The sequence below is a fragment of the Coenobita brevimanus genome, chromosome 56, assembly GCF_032717465.1.
Source record: "Coenobita brevimanus isolate Jiangsu-jjx chromosome 56, ASM3271746v2, whole genome shotgun sequence".
NCBI classification, from domain to species: domain Eukaryota; kingdom Metazoa; phylum Arthropoda; class Malacostraca; order Decapoda; family Coenobitidae; genus Coenobita; species Coenobita brevimanus.
In genome coordinates, this window is record NC_137009.1 from 6,468,654 (window position 1) to 6,482,230 (window position 13,577).

Consider the following 13,577-nt stretch of genomic DNA (forward strand, 5'->3'; position numbering starts at 1 on the left):
ACACTGTACACTTGTGCGGGCCACACCACAGCCGCAAACGTAGGCGAGTCATACTATAAAAGATCGGACTCCTCAAAATGGTTAGACAGCAACTGTGCCCGAGCAACGACCCAAAAGTCTTTAGTGTACAATTGTTACCTAAATTAAAAAAACTACCGAATCCCTCAATCACTTTAAAATTGCTAGAAATCACGCACAAACAGTAATATATCTCGCCAATTCAATTTTCCTTCACAACCAAGCATCCAAACTATTATATAATCCTAACGACAAGATAATATTCTGGTCAACTCTCAGTTATTTCAATAGTAACTTTAACAAGTCATCACCCATTCCCCAGCTAAAATCTTCAGATGGAAACACTGTAAATGACCTTTGTGGAAAAGATAAAATTCTTACCAGTATGTTTCCCAGAAACTTTACCTTAGAGGAAGTCAGTAAGAACTTCCCTGTACTAGAAATTAACTCTCCTGAAAATGCTGCATAAAAGATACAGATTAGAGAGGTAAAATCTATCCTAGACAATTTATCAACCAACAAGGCTCCAGGTCCAGATGAATTTCCTTCAGTAGTTTTGAAAAAGTGCTCCCCAGAACTTGCTCCTCTTCTAGCTAAATTACGTACTCATACATTACCTAATTCTCGAAAAGTAGCCAATGTCTACTCAGTTCCAAAGAGAAGAAGTTTCTCTGATACCTCTGATTACAGACCCATAGTCATCACATTTCTCTGTAAAGTATTTGAGATTGTCAGTAAAAAGCAGGGTGTCAAACATCTTGATTCTAACAACTTAATTAGTGACCATATTATGATTTTCTCCATGAAATATCCACTGTTGATATACTCACTCTCATTAGTCATACAGTGTTTCAGTAAACTGACCAACATGAGAAACATATGCAGTAGCCCTTGATATTTCCAAAGCTTTTGACAGACTTTGGCACAATTCCTTGTCAAAACTCCCTTGCTACAGCCTAACATCTGTCCCATTGAGTTCCTCATATTTCAAGAACAGAAAGATAAAAATAAAAATAGATGATGTATAGTACAATATCCACTCGGCTAATGCTGGTATGCCACAAGGATCAGTCCTGGCTCCAACCCTGTTCCTCATCCATACTTATGATCCCTTGTCTGTCACTCATAACCCCATTGACTCATATGCAGATAACTTGACGCATCATAGTTTCTTCACACTTAAACACCCATTCATAGTGTTTGATATCTCTAACTCCAAACTCAGCACAGCAATACAAATTAAGACTTATCTAAGATCAGTGAATCAGGACAACATAACATTTTCTCAGTTAGTGCTGGGAAACCAAATATATCCAGTTTACTATGAGACAGATATTTCCTGACTCCTGTATTACGTTGAGTGCAACCAATATTCGTACTACAAAAAGTAATGAAATTTTTGGTGTTTTGCTTAACAATACCCTCAATTGGACCTCTCACGTTAAACCACTTTCTGAAATCGCCTCAAAGAAACTAGGATTATTGTATAGAATTTGTAGCTCCTTTACTAAGTCTTGTGTGCTTTCTGCTCGAATATTGCTCACCTTTGTGGAATGGATGTGGAGTGGCTGCATTAAAATAACTGGGGATAATTCAAAACAAAGAAATAAAAAAAAAATACTAACTCAGCAATCACAAATGATCTACTTCTCCTACAAGTAGGATGGAATGTTACCTCCCGTGCATTATTTAGATACTTTTGTGGCAAATGCTTTGACGAACCTGCATTCATTGCGCCACCTCTCCACGCCTTCCCCAGCGCAAACCAGGAATCTGATAGCACCCGTGACTTCATTGTCACATAGATATGTTGCAAAATTTCTGCCTGTCAGAATTACGTTATTTCCTGAACTGCTTCTCTTAGGAACTCACCTCCCCAGATTTGTTTTCCCCCAAACTTTAACCTACAGCGGTTCACGTCCAACTGTTACAGACTTTTTATGAATGGAAGACACTTGTAATCTGGTGTATGGATTTTTTTTTAATTTGTTTTTCCTTCTTCTGTTCATCTCAAAGAAAAGAGAGAAATATATATATATATATATATATATATATATATATATATATATATATATATATATATATATATATATATATATATATATATATATATATATAATTCAAAGAGAGAGAGAGAGGTTGATAGACAGGTAGATTTGCCCTCCTCTCACTATGTCTGGGAAATTATTGTCTGGTGAGGAGGTCTAGTCCCTCTAAAAATCATGGCTGAACATTGTACATAATGCAAAACTTTCGCAGCAAAGAAATCAACACACTTGGGAAGTTTATTTTAAATCCACACACACACACACACACAAGCTGAATCTCATGCATCGGTATTGGATGAGTTGCCATAAATGATACCATCGTGCTCTGCAGGACTGATTATATTCCGCTGTGTGCTCTTCTTGATTTTTTTTTTTAAATCTAAAACTCAGGTGAGAGAGTGCTGTCTAAACACAGTGCTCGGGATGCCTTGGGTGACGGACATACTCGTAGACCTTTTCCCATTCCCGCCAGTGTTTATAACCGTCTTATTTTCTGTGTTGCCCAGCGTGTGACTGAGGCATATAGGAGGCAGACAAGTGATAATACCAGTCTTTTTCGGAAAGCAGGAGGCGTAGGAACGATGGATATTTATTCTGCATTCGCTTGTACCTGCTGGTAAATGCCTGGTCCCTGCCACCTCCATCGCTGCTAAGCCTTCCACTTGTGCAAGGAAAGGGTTGAGCGACAGTGCAACTGGAATAGAACTGGAAATGAGAGTATCATCATTGTCAAGTGGGGAGTTGAAGCCTGAGGAAGGAGTGATGTGTCCTGACCATCCTCTTGTGGCTCCTTCCATAGTTCCTTGCCGCCACTCAAGAGTGATCCTGAGGACCCTCTAGAGCGCGAGGACATTCCCCTACCCTACTTATGCCTCGGGAGAGCCCTTTGAGGTGTCGAACGCTGAAGGCAAATGTCGAATGGCCAAAAGTCACATACAACATAGACGCTGCACATTAGCCCTCCAGCCACCTTTGTGGCACCTTTGTGGTGCTCAAGTGTCACCGTCACCTCACCACCACCCACAGCCTGATGCCTCCCAGATGTGCGGGGAATTGTTCATAATGTAAATCTGGCCATGAAAAAATGAAATAAAGTGGGACACAAAAATACTTTAGGAAAACTTTCAGTGTCCGGAACAAGTGTTTTTACAAAAATAAGGAGACTTGATGTTCAATTAATGAAGTAAGATTGCAGAAAATAAGTGCAATATATATATGTTATAGAAGGCTAGAAAAAGTATGGTAATAAAAATAAATGTTATGAGCCCAACTGTAGAGTGGTTTTGTGTCATCCAGTAAAGAACACAACTGTTGGAGTGAGAATGAGAGTGATCCTTCAGGGCACCTGTACAGTGGTTTTGTATCATAGTGTATAAAAATTGACATAAAAAACGAACTTGAGTGAAAGTGAAAATAACCTTGCAATATATGTAAAAATAAGTGCTGTAGCAAAAACAATTCAGAATTCAGCGAAATTCCTGTAGTAAAGGAGGAAGACAGCCAAGTAAGTGCCTTTTATGCATATAATGCTAGACGATAAGGAAAACTGCTGGTACAAAAAACGAGCTCAGGTGAAAAGGAGAATGACCTTTCATGACATAGAAACATGTTTGAATGAAAATGAAAGTGACTTTTCAGGACATAGGAACATGTTTGAATGAAAATGAAAGTGACCTTTCAGGACATAGAAACATCTTTCAATGAAAATGAACGTGATCTTACATGGCAAGTACTGTGTCTCGCAATGTATGATCCATATTCTCCCAGCATACTGAATGTGACCACCCCGTACGAGATTAAGGCGTCTGGCGATAGATAGATAGATACTGGATGGCAGTGTCACTCAGGAACGGTAAGAACTGGGCAAATAACAAGAGTAATCCATACATGAAGGGTGTGATGATTCATTCATGTGGCAATGGCAGAGGCAGAGGAAGAAGGGTGGGAAGGGTGGCAAGGAGGAGTGAGAGTGTGGAAGCCCCACCCTGCCCGGGCCACCCTGACCTGCGCGGCTTACCCGCCCAAACCACCGACTCACACGCGTGCTCATACGGACACAACCTTGCTGCGACCCACCCAAAATTATCTCTCTACCTCATTTTCTCGCTCCACAATTCCTCGACCCAGAGACCTGGGGATATGCGCAGTTGAGAGACGAAGAACTGGTGAGTGGGGATCATCCATGGGCTGTTCTAGGTTGTGTAGTTACCGAATTATGATGGTTTGGAAACAGTATTTCAGGAAAAATTCCCGCATACAGGGAGCTCTAAGTCACACTGATGCCAAGCTGTCCGGGTTAGTTATAAACATAGTTTCCATGAGCAGCATACAAAAGAATACTTAAGTTGTAATACGAGTATACAATGCTCATCGCTGAGGAAGCTTTACAGCCATCATAATGATTTACTTAGTCTCTCTCTCTCTCTCTCTCTCTCTCTCTGTTAGTAGTGGCAAATGATGTGGTACCCACTTTTCTCAGCGAGAGCCCCTACCCCTTAGATTGTTTGTGCATGCCACTGATACTGGTACCATCAACCCTTTCAGGGTCAGGGTAACTCTAGTTCTGTATTCCAACTAATACCAGACGTCTGTAGCCTGCTGAGTGAGCCTAGCTACCTAAGATGGTTAATACCAGTAAATGGCTTGTTGTGATGACAACTCCAGTAGCCTACAAGAGCCAGTATCCTTACTGGGCCACTCAGCAGTTGTCCTAATTAGAGCTGTCTCTGAACCAAACTTTGCATCTGTACAGCTACCGCCACCACACCTACCACCACCAGTATTATCACCACAGCTACAACCATCAAACATTACCACAGCTACCTCCACCAGTATCATCACCACAGCTACCACCACCACCACCACCACAGCTACCACCACCGCCGCCACCATAGTTACCACCACCACCACCATCATCATCATCACAAATACCACCACCAGTATCATCATCATAGCTACCAACACCACCATCATCATCACAGCTACCACCACCACAGCAACCATCATCATCACAACTACCACCACTAGTATCATCATCACAGCAACCACCACCACTATCATCATCAGTTACCACCACCAGTATCATCATCACACCTACCACCACCACTATCATCATCAGTTACCACCACCAGTATCATCATCACAACTACCACCACTAGTATCATCATCACAGCTACCACCACCACTATCATCATCAGTTACCACCACCAGTATCATCATCACACCTACCACCATCATCATACCTACCATTATCATCATACCTACCATTATCATCATACCTACCACCAGCACCATCACTCCTATCATCATCACAGCTACCACCACCACCAACACCACCACAGCTACCACCACCACCACCACCACCTCTACAATTACCATCACCACCACCACCATCTCCATAATTACCACCACCACCACCACCACCATCATCATCACAACTACCACCACCAGTATCATCATCACAGCTACCACCACCAATATCATCATCACAGCTACCACCACCAATATCATCATCACAGCTACCACCACCACCACCACTATCATCATACCTACCACCAGCACCACCACCACCACCATCATCACCACAGCTACCACCAGCAGCACCACCACAACAACTACCACCACCACTGCCATTACAGTTATCGCCATCATCAACACCACCACCACAACTACCACCATTACCACAGCTACCACCACCACCAACAACATCACTCCTACCACCACCATCCCCACAACTACCACCACCACCACAACCACCACCATTTTCTGCTGAATAAAATCGTCTGTTCGTAGCATCAATTAAATATTAGGCATCAGAGTGTAGATGCGTAACCTCTCTCTCTCTCTCTCTTTGCAAGGAAGTATGAAACTCCATGGAAATGCCCCATTGCCTCTTCCTTGTGCACATGTAATACCAATGGGGACAAGTATTAGAGGTCACAACACCCCTTCAGAAAAGATATATTGACGTGAAATTGAAACTGGTCCATCTGGGAAGCAGTTCCAACTATGTTGCCAAGTTTCATCAAAATCCTTTTTTCCAGTTTTGACTGCACTACACACTGTTTCCAGCTGCTGCCTGGCTACTCATATTGGGTTTGTCTGCGTGAAGTGACTGTGTGATATTGTCCCATCTCAGCTGACCTTGGGTCAAGTTACCATCAATACTGACCCAGCTATGGCCAAGTCTGGAACACAGTGTATCAGGAATGATAAAGATGAACTTGTGTCGGGTTACAAGAAGAGAAAGCAGACAGAGCCAAACTCTACTGATGAGGACCGTCCCCAACAGAATGCAGCAGTCGACCCCAACTGAATAACCTGGTATGCCCACCCTCTCGAAGAGATTACTGGAAACTGATATAATGTTGCTGTTCAGATAGTTTGGTGAAGGAAAAAGAGGTATGGCTACTGAGTGGCTAGAGATGGAAGAGGATTTCTGTCTCGACTCCAGCCTCTTCTAAGTCCCTCTCTTTGCTTTGTGATATAGTGTAGGAAATACTACAAGACATCGTCTTAAGTTAGGAATTTGCATTAAATTTGTACATAACAGCCTAGTTATGGAACTGTTCCCATATTATACTCAATTAACTGATCTTGTCTGAGTAGGTTTATGAGTGATTCTACTTAATACAGAAATGTCCCTCTGTGTAAAAGTTTATTATGTAAAAGAACCTATTTCTATGGTGTGTTGTGGAGAGATTTTGTAAGTAAAGTAAGTTTTATTTGTTCAAGTTTCGTTGCCATTTATTTGACCCTCAGAGTCAGACTCCCTACACGGTCTGTAACAACACACACACACACACACACACACACACACACACACACACATACACACACACACACACACACACACACACACACACACACACACACGATTATAGTACAATGCTCTTAGCAAATGCTAGCCGATCTGACAGAGTGATAGGAGCTCAAGTGGCAATGGTGGCCCAGGATTAAAAAGCAAAATCCTTGTGAACCTTGTAATTCAGTTTCAAGAATGTTTCTTCTCTCACCATGTTAAGGAGAAAGTGCAGAAGGAGAATAAAATACCATGACTGATTAACAGAAGTTTCGCTTTTAAAACATTATTAATTTGACCCACGTATTAAAGCTTAGTTAAGCTACACCTAGAGTGGGCCTATGGTTTCTGAATTTCACACAGATATGAAGATATAAAAGCAATAGATATTCAGAACTGTTATGTGATTAGCTCTACCCTTTAGAGGTGAGAGTTATGTCAGTGCACTAACTGAGCTTGTTTTTAGAGAAATTACTCAGTGTTTAATAATCTTGAAGAACTTTATAACGTAGAAACAAAGAAGTTATATACAGCAGCTATTCACCAACCTACGATTTGTAACGGCCTCAATCTCTGAATTCCCCAGCTTAATTTACATCATAGGATATCTATAACATTAACACCGTGGACGAGTCGGATACACTACCAAAACAAGTTGTGACCATTTCCAATATCTGCATTGCAATGCATGGTGATCAGCACTTACAATTTGGTGATAGTGTATGATATCACCATGGCTCCCTTTATATATATATATATATATATATATATATATATATATATATATATATATATATATATATATATATATATATATATAAGACTTCGTTCACCTTTACGGTGGATGGCAATAATGAGAGCAGTCTATAAGAACTACATTGTATATGCTACCAGTGTTAAGTTTATTTCAAGAAAGGTGTATCCACTAGAAGATTCTCTTCACTTTGACACTGCCTGTATGCACACACCAGGCTTATTACAAAATTCTGACATTCCTAAGATTTTTGCTTCAGGCTTATTCAGCTTCCGTGTGACAATTTTGTACACCTTCATCTTCAGCTCATGCCGGGGAGTGTTAGGATTGTGGAAAAGACCTTCTTGCTGTTCTATCTTCATTTCCTCAAGGCCGTCTCACTTAGTTAAGGCCGGAAAATGTGTATAGCATGTGCCTCTAAAATATGAATCTCTCTCTCTCTCTCTCTCTCTCTCTCTCTCTCTCTCTCTCTCTCTCCTTAAGCCGTGTCTAACACTCTCTCTCTCTCTCTCTCTCTCTCTCTCTCTCTCCTCAAGCCGTGCCTAATACTCTTCCTATTAATATCAGTCCCTTCCATCTTCTACATCATCATGATCTCTCTCTCTCTCTCTCTCTCTCAGGCTATCAATCGTCCCATCTATCGCAAAGGCATTATTTCCCAGCATAAATCAGAGGGAGGTGGAAATCCCTAATCTGACATGTTTTTTGATGGACGATACGTGGAGGCTGGAGAGAGGATGGAACGGAGGAAATGGATGGAAATAGTTGAACGATACCTGGGAAATAGTTGAACGATGCCTGGGAAATAGTTGAACGATATATGGGAAATAGAAGAACGATATATGGGAAATAGAAGAACGATATATGGGAAATAGATGAACGATGCCTGGGAAATAGATGAACGATATATGGGAAATAGATGAACGATATATGGGAAATAGATGAACGATACATGGGATATAGAGATAGATGAGTGAGGAAAATAGATGGGAAATAAAGTAAGCGAAAGAATGGGCATAGAAAGACGATGGATGGTCGTAGATGTGTGATAGCTGGACGATGGAAAGTGGATAAAAAGTTAATAGTTGATATAAGGTGATATATGTGTGATAGATAGACGATAACTGGGCGATAGATGGGTGGGGGATGGACGATAGATGGAAACAGGAGGTAAATACACAAAAAATAGATATATGATAGAGAAGTGAGAGAAGGGTTGATAGATAAACAACAGTAGATGGATAACAGATATTGGGTGACTGACAGGTGGGTGACGGGGAAATCGATGAAGGAAAGAAAGGTGATAGAATATATATATATATATATATATATATATATATATATATAGATAGATAGATAGATAGATAGATAGATAGATAGATATCAGAAGTTTTCAGCAAACCACAGAGATGAATATCAATATAGGAGGATGGTATTCAGATAGCAATAAGCAAGGTAGGTTATAGGTAACTGAGATACTGTATATATTTGGAACACCAGAGATGGAGGGAGATTAATAGCGATAAGTGGAAATAATAGCAATTAAATGCTGACGGACCTCAGATGGCTGAGTGACAAATGGAAATAGTCATCCACAAGAGAGTAATGGATAGATAGATAAATAATAATATATAGGTATATAGGTAGACAGATAGATAGATAGGCAATGTGACAAATAGGCAGGCAGATGGACAGAGATAGACAGACATGGATAGGTAAATTGATGGATAGATACATACATAAACAGATATATAGACGGATAGACAAACTCAGTTATTTGAGAGAAGAAATAGAGAGGGGGGGGGGAGTAATGCAGTAAAAGAATAAATATTACGTTATGATTTATTGTATTGATAGTGAAGTGAAAACACGGATTAAGGCTATCTACTGAGTTTATTCATTCCATTCCTCAAAAAGCCAGCGTTTCCATTACATTATTTCTACGGCCGGACGATTGTGTTTAGTGTCAGAATGGCCTCTGGTACTTGGGTTACTTGAAAATTACCAACTAACATGTTCCACGCTATAAACTCTTTATTAATGTACAGATATCACAGCACCATATGTGATTATCTGACGGAGGACATCCCCCACACATGGAGTTCAGAGATCTAACATCAACAGAATATACAGGTGATCTTTTTTTTTAATTATTTTCCTCTCTCTCTCTCTCTCTCTCTCTCTCAACAACAACAAATCATCATTCCAAATACCCATCCACTCAATCATCCATCCATTCATCGATTTTCTGTATTATTATGCCGTATTCCCTCAATTTCTTTTTTCTTACCTTCTTTCTTTCTTTCGTTCTTTCTTTTCTTTATTTTCTTTCTTTCTTCTTCTTCTTCTTCTTCTTCTTCTTCTTCTCTTCTTCTTCTTCTTCTTCTCTTCTTCTTCTTCTTCTTCTTCTTCTTCCTTTCTTCTTCTTCTTCTTCCTTCCTGACTTCCTTTCTCTCATTCTTTTTTTCTACCAAATACTTTTGACCTTAAACCTTCCCTTTATTTTTTCACCAAATCTCTTCACGTCACAGTTGTTTGTTTACCCAATAGCTCCAGACCCAGCTTTCCATTAAATTGTTTTTAAAGGTATTTACTAGGACAAATGTCAACCCATATAAACACACATACTCTGGGATCCAGTGTTCCTGTATATTTCATAACTATCTTAATAATATGCACAAAATCATGTAAGTGTATTTTAGGTGTTTATAAAATATCCTGCATACCCTTGGGAACCTTTGCGATCTGTATATCCCTCCTCCTGCTGACTATCCCATTTTCTAACTGCATTATTTTTTTCCTTCTATTGCCCATGTCCCTCTTTGCCTACTAATGTCCTTTTCCATTGTCCGTTTCTGCCAGATCTCTCTGTTTCTGTCTTCTTCTATCTTTGTCTACCTAAGTGCGCGTCCACACGTGCCCTTGAACATATATGTTGGCAACACAGCTGGCAACATGTCAGGTTACATGTATGCAGCAGCATTTGGACAGATGTATTCAAACATGTTTCAGTGCAGCTTCGAACACTGGCAGCAGAAGCGATGGGATACATGTGTCAATTCCAGGCAGCTGAGACTTCATCCTGATGTTGCCAACATGATCTGGACGCTGCTGTTCCTGACATGTTTGCAGCGTGTTCGTTGCCGTATTCCTTGCATGTTGCCAGCACTTGTTCCAGCACACGTGTGGACGCACACTTAGGCTGTCTGTCGTTGTCGCTGTTTCCGGTCCTTGCATCGTTTGCTGTCTCTCCCTGTCTTTCTCCCTGTCTGCTTGTCTCTTTATCGAGTGTGTCTTTCTCAGAGTCTCTGTCCCCCTATCAGTCTGTGTCATTCAGTCAGTCTTTGTCTATGTATCTGTCTGACTGGCTAGCTAGCTTGTTTTTTTTGTCTGTATGACTGCCTGTCTGTTTGCCAGTCTTTCTGTCTATCTGTCTGTCTGTTTGTCCGCCTGTCTGTCTATGCGTCAGAGTGACTGTGTCTTTCTGTCGGTGACTCTTTTTCAGTCTGTCTGTCTGTCTCCGTTTCTGTCTCTGTCTCTGACTGTCTCTGTCTGTCTGTCTGTCTGTCTGTCTGTCTGTCTCTCTCTCTCTCTCTCTCTCTCTCTCTCTCTTTAATACCGGTATGCATTCTTTTTGTCTATATTTCTTTTTCTTTCCACACCTTGCCGCTCCATCACCAGCCCTATAATTAAGGCAATTAACTTCACCTGGCCATTTAACACCTAATCCGTCTCCGTGACCAGTAATTAACAGGCAGGTGTGTTGGCTGACAGGTAAGTGGGCAGGTAGGATATCAGGTGAATTCGTGTCTGAATTTAAAGCAGCTGCATAGAAAAACGTACCTTATGATAATGTGAGTCGCTGAGAGAGAGAGAGAGAGAGAGAGAGCAGGTGGAGGTGTTGATCCACGTAGCCTTCCATCTTGTGTATCGTGGAGATGCCAGTAGGATAAGTCTCCTCCCTCCCGGTATATCATGATTTCCCAACCTGTAACACTTTGATTTGTACCTCACTCTTTCCTAAATCATTATCCACCAAGCACTTGTTACACGTCGCCATTGTAACCATTCTTTTTTGTTGCTATATCCGGAGTATATTCCAGAAACCCTGTCTGTTTGAATTCCATTTCTACCTTGTAAGTTTATTTGCTTGTTTCATCCAGTACGCAGTAACTGTTGTTGCTGCATATTGAATACTGGTGAAGTTTGTGAGATTTTATAACTCTTATTTACTTTACAAGCTCCGGTTTTCTTCTGTCCATTCTCCTCACCTTGTTTCTACCTAAATTTGTGTTAAAGTATAATACTGCGTCCTGCTTCTCCTCATCATACATGTCTACCTCATCTAACGCTAGGTAAACATTCATTCATTCATTGCCAGATGCCATGTATCCCAAACGGGGTGGCCAAAGGCTTAGAGTTAATTGCTTTACAGGGAGGGGCACTAATCCTCCACCAACCCCACTTGACACGTAGGGATGCCAACAGCATCTGGTGTTCCCAGGCGGTCACCCATCCAAGTACTAACCAGACCCAACGTTGCTTAACTTCGCTGATCGGATGGGAAGCGGTGTACTCAACGTGGTATGACCGCTAGGTAAACACAACACAATATTGTCTCATCACAGTCCACGTGTATTTTGTTTATCATCCAGTCCTGTGGGAGAGGTGAGAATATATGTATGAATATACCTTTGATGAAGTGCACGGGTCAACAGCTAATACTATGGTCTCTCTGTTTTTTACTTTACTTTATAGAACTGGACCTCTTCCCCAACTTCAGTACTAAGTCATGGTTACATTTAATTCGGTTACGGTAGTCGTTTTTATGAAGTAGAAATGAGTTCTTAGTTACAATGCTTGTTTTGTTCCATCGCCGGTGTCCTTAAATAGAGATGATCAGGTAAATAGACGCTGAGCAAGACATCGCCCAGCCCTCGCTATCCACCGGCTTAGATATGAGTTGGATGGAATTACAGACGACACGTACCCAGCTATTAGAATAAGCCTACATAACAAAGCACACTTAACGGAGCACTGCACAGCATATGCCACACTAAGACTCAGAAACATCAGTGGTGTAGAAAACCTATGGGTTAACTCCGTAGGGGCGGGTGTTTACATGTGGTCGACGGGTTTGCTCTATCAGATGGACCGGGGGTTGAGCAACGACAATAACAACTCATCTTATTTTCTCTATCTATCTATCTATTGCCAGACGCCTCAATCCCGTTTGGGGTGGCCACAAACAAATCGCCTCCAAGTCGCCGTCCCCCGCCATTTCACTGCCCTGCTCCCAACTCACACCCCCCTCTCTCATATACCTCTCCACCCCATCCCTCCATCTCATCCTCGGCCTCCCCCTCCCTCTTCTCCCCTCCACCTCACTCACATACACTCTCTTCGTCAGTCTTTCACCCTTCATCCTCTCCACATGGCCAAACCACCTCAGTGTGTTCCTCATAACGCTTATTTTCACTTATTTTCACTTGACGATATTGAGCCACTCCCATAACTAGATTACGAGGTCGTACTTGCATGACATTCGATGAGTCTTAGTTACGAGGTTAGAATGAGACTCCTTGATTACTATTCATATCGAGCCTCCAATATTTGTCGTACATTGACTGTGCTGAACGGAGTTTCGGATCTTTTTCAAGTTATTAAAACGGACAATAATTAGAGATGTATCTTTCAAGGATACCGTCATTAAAACTGGGACCTCTCCTTTATTAGTTTCCAAAATATGCCATAATTTCCTGTGATAAGCGTATGGGAAACGTTATAAATTTATCTTTCGATTATGACTCTCAGGATTAACCTGTGTGAGTTTATTCATGTTTAAGTAATTTCTGGCCAGACCTTTACCTCGAGACAGGAAAATAGTCTTGATAAAACATGGCATAATTACATACAGAAAAAGTACTAATTTACATAAGTGTTTGACGTATTGAAT

At 41.1% G+C, this 13,577-nt stretch overlaps 1 non-coding gene across 1 annotated transcript; it reads right to left on the reverse strand.

Moving 5' to 3' along the window:
- Positions 1-12,100: 12,100 nt before the first annotated feature.
- Positions 12,101-12,219, reverse strand: LOC145401847 (5S ribosomal RNA). The gene has a single exon (XR_013897687.1). It is a non-coding gene; the product is annotated as a 5S ribosomal RNA (ribosomal RNA).
- Between the last annotated feature and the right edge of the window lie 1,358 nt (positions 12,220-13,577).